The sequence below is a fragment of the Musca autumnalis genome, unplaced genomic scaffold (genome assembly GCF_047663935.1).
Source record: "Musca autumnalis isolate F117 unplaced genomic scaffold, ASM4766393v1 scaffold_1, whole genome shotgun sequence".
Classification (NCBI taxonomy): domain Eukaryota; kingdom Metazoa; phylum Arthropoda; class Insecta; order Diptera; family Muscidae; genus Musca; species Musca autumnalis.
The window spans coordinates 115,589,208-115,595,588 of NW_027411644.1; the positions used below are offsets into that span (position 1 = coordinate 115,589,208).

Genomic DNA, 6,381 nt, shown 5'->3' on the forward strand with positions numbered 1-6,381 from the left:
CCGAATTCGGTCCGAAAGTCGGATGAAACTCCGAGTTCGGATCCGAATTCGGTCCGAACTCTAACCGAAAGTCATATGGCGTGGTTGACGTATTCTCTGACTGAAAATCGGACTTTCGGACCTAATTCGGAAGTAAAATCTTATGAAATTCGAAAGTGTTTTAGTTAAATCCTATAAAAGTTTATCTACTATAAACATATTAAAGGTTTTAATATCATCTTATGCTGTGTTAAATGCGGAAAAAAAAACTGTGGAGAACAACAAATTCGTCAACACGATCTGTGGAAATACATGTCTTCACATGCAAAAAATGTTCACACACATAAAAGTGTTAAGAAACTTAACTTTGCCCATATACAAATATAAAACATAGTGTTGAAGTTTGACGAAGAAAATCTTTACTTTCATTAACTTCACAAAAATAAAGAAATATGTATGAAACCGATCACTATGAATAACATTTAAACACTATCATGCATCAACACGCATAACAAAAATTAACCAAATTTGTTCTCCGATACAGAAATTAAAACCCGAGCACTCAATTTTTCTTCGTACTGCATCAATGTCGGCACATCAACAATTACACATTTACAATGTGCGAGCGAAACATGTACAATTCTTTTCTCTCTGCTTATTTACACTTAATTTTGCCAAAGCAGCACAAGAGAAAATAGAAAAATTTCCTTCAGAGAGGACAGGAAAAAGTTCGTCAGACTAGTCGGACAGAGTTCGGACCGAAGTCGGTCAGACGGCTCGGAAAAAACTTCCGACTTTGAGCAGACGCGTCGGACGTCCGACATTGTGTTTGCTGGGAGATCAAATGCAAAGGAAACAACAACGATAATTGTAACCTAATTTACATAGGGACAACAAAAAGAGCATTAAACGTCAGAATGGGGGAACACAAGCTAGACATAGAGAAACAAAGAGAAACGACGGCACTAGCACAACATGCATTGAGCAAAGGCCACACACCTGACTTCGACAACGTCGTAATAATAGATAAAGAGCGAAAAGAGAAGAAGAGACTGATGATAGAAAGTTTACGAATACAACAGAACATAGGACGGACGATGAACTTAAAAGAATACACTGATAATATAAGCGCCAGTTACGGAATAGCAATGTTGTAAACAGAAGAGATATTAGTTTTTAAGTCGTCTTTATTGTTTATATGTTTTGTTTAGTATAAATTCAATGTAACGCGTCTTAAAAATAGTATTGTAAGTTACAAGTGGTTTACAATATCTTGATGTTTTTGTTTCTATGTAAATTGTATCATTTTATTTATTTAAATAGACGAAGTCCCCTGAAGAAGTCGCCTTGTTTTATTTGCTAAAACCATCAAAAAAGGTCATATAGCTAAAAAATCATCAACATAAAAAATGCAAAATTTCTTTTCTATCCCGGATAATGGAGGTTCCCGGATAATCGAGGTTCAACTGTACATGTATTTCAATATAAAATACATGTATTTTGTTTTTGTATTTTTGAACGCACACGCAGAGTTATAGGTTTGGCCTTATGAGTTGTGTTCCTTTAGGCCCATACCTATATACGGACGTATACCCAGGGCGTGTGTGGTGAAAAAAGTAGAACACATGAGAACTACCGAAATACGTCGAGCGTATACTTTTTGTAAGTTGAAAAAGTTTAACTTTGACAGAACGTTATTGTTTGTATGTGTGTGTGTTTTGTATTTTAAAAACAAAAGACCAACAAAACATGAAATACATATATAGTCCGGTCAAAATAGACATGCGTATAAGGGGGAAATAGCAAAAATTCCCACAAAGCTGAATTTTGGTGGAGAGCTAGAGTTAGCCATTAGAAGCAACGTCCTAAAAGTCCCCATCGATCCCATGTGTGCAAAACAAGTTATTCGGGTCAAAGGTCATTTTTGGAGGCATTATTCAGTTTTTTTAAATTTTTCTCAAAAACGGTATGACTTAGCAAAAGCCGGCTAAAGTAAAAGTTGTAGATTCAGTAATTGTCTACAAGAGTGGTCTTTATGATACTTAAAAAATACTTACCATTTTCGAGATATCGCGATCTAAAGGTCAAATAAAAAATTAGCCCCGTAAGTACATTATGTGGCGAACCGGTTAAAGTAACGACACTATGTGGTAGATACTTCCGTAAGCTTTCAGACGATATCCACTTTGGAGGAATCGGTTCAGGAGATCCGGGTCTAATCCGGTTTTTAAATTTGGCCTTTCGGGTCGAATAACCGGCGAACCGGATCCCAAACCGTTGAAAATTATACATTTCCGTAATCAGCGCAACAAACCTTACCTTCGGACAGAACTTGAAAAAAAATCGGAGAGTTTTCGTTGGGGTCTTTCCCTTTGGGCTTTCGATTACACATGTGGGTTAAATGGGCTATTTTTGCATAAAATGACCCTAACATTGAATAACTCTACTAAACAAGCTCCGATTTTGTTGGATTTTTTTTTAGAAGGTAGCTATAATCTCGCTCTTCAAGAAAATATATATATTTTTGGGGGACAGACCCGATTACTTCGCTTATTTTAGCCGGTTCGTCTGAATATGTGCATATTTCCCTTATAAGTGCATAAAAATCATGTGTTTTTTTAGAACAGCTATATCTCAAGAATGGTTCCTTCTAGGAAAAAAATTATAAAGGTCAAACTTGTAGATAATTTTTCTGTCTACAATATTTACTTTAGTCACTTTTTGATTAGATCAACCGTTATCAAAAAATAAATCCGAAAACCAAAAAACCCTTAAAATTTGACCTTTGACCCCGAATAATTTTTTTTGCACACATGGGATCGATGGGGACTTTTAGGACGTTGCTTCTAATGGCAAACTCTAGCTCTCCACCAAAATTCAGCTTTGTGGGAATTTTTGCTATTTCAATGTCTATTTTGACCGGACTAATAATTCATTTTTTTATGAATGAAAACATTTAAGGAAGTTTCGGTCGCGGATTTTGTGTTTTAATTGTGATTTGGGACTCAACGTATTTGGGTAATACGGACGCTCAGAGAGCGTTGATTTGGTAGGTTGGTGAAATATTTGTGTACGTCCCGTCGTTATTTAGGTTTAGCAGTTACTTACCTGAGGCAAAGACATAAATGGTCTGTTCCTTTACTTTTAAAAATGGTAAAACCGGCAAAAGTAGTGAAAGTTGTAAACTGCTCCCATATGAATTGTATGGTGTCTGAAGTAAAGGAACGGGTTTCGAGTAAAAAGTGGTAAAACTTGAGGTCTAACATAATGTTATGTTCCAATATGGTGACATAAAATTATGTTATACTTGTTGCCGTCGTGTTCTGTTAGTCCCGGTCCACACTAGAGTGAATTTCATTAAAAAAAATTCATGAAATTAGGTGTTCTTAGGTCGAACTCCCCACTACAGCAATTTTATGATTTTACTCTACTATGGAACTCGATCTAGAGACGCATAATTTCATGTTAAAATTTCAGTGAAATTACTCTAGTGTGGCCCGGGACTTAGTTGTTTGTTATACACAAACACCCTTTAATAGTAAAACTGAACTGCATTATGCACTATGTCCAATCTTTACAGTTCTATGTCTTTGCCTGAGGTACCTTTTGTACCATTTGTTACCATTTTTAACCTGCAAAGCGTTCCTTATGGCATGTTCATACCAGCATTTGAATCACGTTGTTCGCTCTCATAATTATGTACACGAATTATCCCGTTCATACGACATGGTACATAATTCATAGCAACATGATTCATATTTTCATACTTTTTATTTACTAATTTTAAAGAAAGTTTTGTCCAAAAAATGAGTAATATTAATTGATATGAATTGAAAACTATAGGTTCGTTCCAGAACTAAAAAGTTTTTACACATTTAACACATTTTGAACATTTTTCCCCGAAATGCGTTCCCGTACACCAAAAAAGTTGCAAAATGTTCACTTCTCTTTGAACAAAAATGGCGTTGAATGGCTCTCTCTTTAGAAACTTTTTACACGACAAATTTGAGCGGGCAAAACTGTGTAAAATGTTTGCCGGCTTCCGATTGGCTGACACGCCGACATTTGTTCCAGTTTTTTGACGTTTCTGTCATTTTTCCGTTCCCGTACATTTTGGAAAAATGTGTGCGGTGAACTAATTTTTGACGGTTCTTTCTTTTTCACATTTTACCATTAAAAAATTACTGGAACGGAGCTTATTTGTTCTTCTTTCAGATATCTATTTAATATTTAATTATATTATTTTCATTCATCTTTTCTCACAATTTTGGTGTTTTCAGCAAATTTTTTAATTTTTCTATTTTCAAAATTAACGAGAGAGAGACCTGCCAAATTATTTTAGACAAATTACACAAATCGTTGTTCGTTCTCAAAATTTTGTATGGGAAATGAAGTAATTCTGTAATTGTATCGTAATTTGGGGTCGAACAACGAATAGAGAGCGAATTACCGCCAGTCTGAACAAGGCATTTTTAAGAGAGTGAGAGAGGAGAAAGAGCAAAAATACCTTTCTCTTCTACCACAGGCTACCAGACGAATTTCTTCAGGTAAAAAATTGCAGAACTGTTTTTTTTTTTCGATATTTTTGACGATTATTTGACAATGAAGAAAAAAAATGAAAAGGGCGAACGCTGACAAAACAAAATTAAAGACTATGAAACAAAAGAAGAAAATTGAATTTTTATGTTACTTTTTGACATTGCTACCAGATCTACCATTTTTTCGTTCCTTTACTTTTCTGGTAAAACTGTTCATGAGAGAGCAATTTTGAGCAATTTTTACAGTTTTCTCTGTTACCATTTTAACCATTAAAAAGGTAAAGGAACAAAGCTATGATTGCATAAGGTTACCCTTATGGGTACTTTACACGATATGTATTTTACATATGGGTTGTCACTTTTTATATACAAAATGTATACGCAAAGTGACAACCCATATGTAAAATACATATCGTGTAAAGTACCCATTATTTATTCTATCTATTCTATTTATTTCCTTTATAAAATTTTTCATTTCACATTTTCATAGAAAGCCCATCTATGATTTAGATCAAACCCGGCTATGGTTTCATGAACGGCAATTCCCCGTGCATTTTTTCACTTTCTCCCTTAAGTTGTAACGGCGGAAAGACAAAACTCACGGGAAATTTCCTTTCATTCATGATAAATAACCCCCTACATGTTGTATAAACGGAAATTTAGCCGCGAGTCAGTAAATATGTCGGCGCTCCTCCGCCGATTGCCTTGCACAGACGTGAGCGAGCGAGCCGAAAAAATCGGTCGGCTTCGTTGTCTGCCCCCCAATGTAAACAATGCTGCTCAAAGGCTTCTTTTGGTTGCTGTCTGTTGGTTCACTCTATTGTTCGTTGTTTGTTTAATGATGTTTGATAAATGATGGAGTGAAATTGTAAAAACGGGTTCCTCGTCCTATTTTTTCTATAAAACAACTTCTCTTCAGATATTTGTTCATTTCCTTTCTTCCTCTGGTTGTGGCAAAAAAAAAAAAAATAATAATAATAATAATAAACTTACTTTGATCTAAATCAAAGCCGACCAAGAAGAGCGAGCGCTTAAATTGTTTATGTGTGGGTAAAATTAAACTGACAGAACAGAACAGGGTGATGATTTTCTTATTGAGTATGAAATGAAAAACACAGGAAAAAAGTTGTCACGGCGTGTTAGCGTTCAGAGCCAAACATAGTGGTGGGTGTGTGGGTTCGAATCGTCGGCTTTCCTTTTTTATTTGCATTATAGATCATAAAAAAGCTCGATTAATAAATTAAAAAAAATAATACTAAAAATGATCTTCCCCTAAAAAGGCAAAATTTTCAAATAGAAAAAATATATTGTTGGCGCGTTCGCTTTGTATGACTAAAATTGAAAATCACAGTCAAAAGTATCCACTAAAATAAAATCAACGAAATTCGGGTAAATTTAGATAAAAAAATAAAAATTGTTAAACAATATCGATTTCTACCTCACAGTGAAAATTATCCACTCTAAAAGTTTTACGAAGCAAAAAGGATTTCTTAGGGTTTTAGCATTTAGGTTAGGCATTCTGCGTCATTAAAAATATTAATACAAAACAAAAAATCATTTTCAAATTCTTCCCTCAACATATTTGCTGTACAACTGCAAAATCTTTTCAGTGTACTCAAAAAAAAAAACAAATAAAGCGGCATCAACCTGCTTGCATGACATTCTGTACAAGACTGAAGTAAAAAAATCAAAACATTTGCTCTCTTACTTTGCGTTCGGGTCGCATGTGTGTGATTTGCCGAAAAACTTCGTAAGCATATCAATACCAACGAACGGGTTTGATCTAAACCAGTGTTCACCAGCGAGCCCTTACTGAGAGGAAGTGAGAATACATTACTGTGTGTTTTACATTGAAAGTTACGCT

General features: G+C 34.8%; 1 protein-coding gene across 1 annotated transcript in view; it reads right to left on the reverse strand.

The window, feature by feature from the left end:
• Positions 1-5,549, reverse strand: part of Trissin (trissin) — a 42,693-nt gene extending 37,144 nt beyond the window's left edge. The window contains exon 1 of the mRNA XM_073988792.1: positions 5,511-5,549. The gene's annotated coding sequence lies outside the window, so the exon portion shown is untranslated. The remainder of the gene's footprint in view (positions 1-5,510) is intronic.
• Positions 5,550-6,381: the final 832 nt, after the last annotated feature.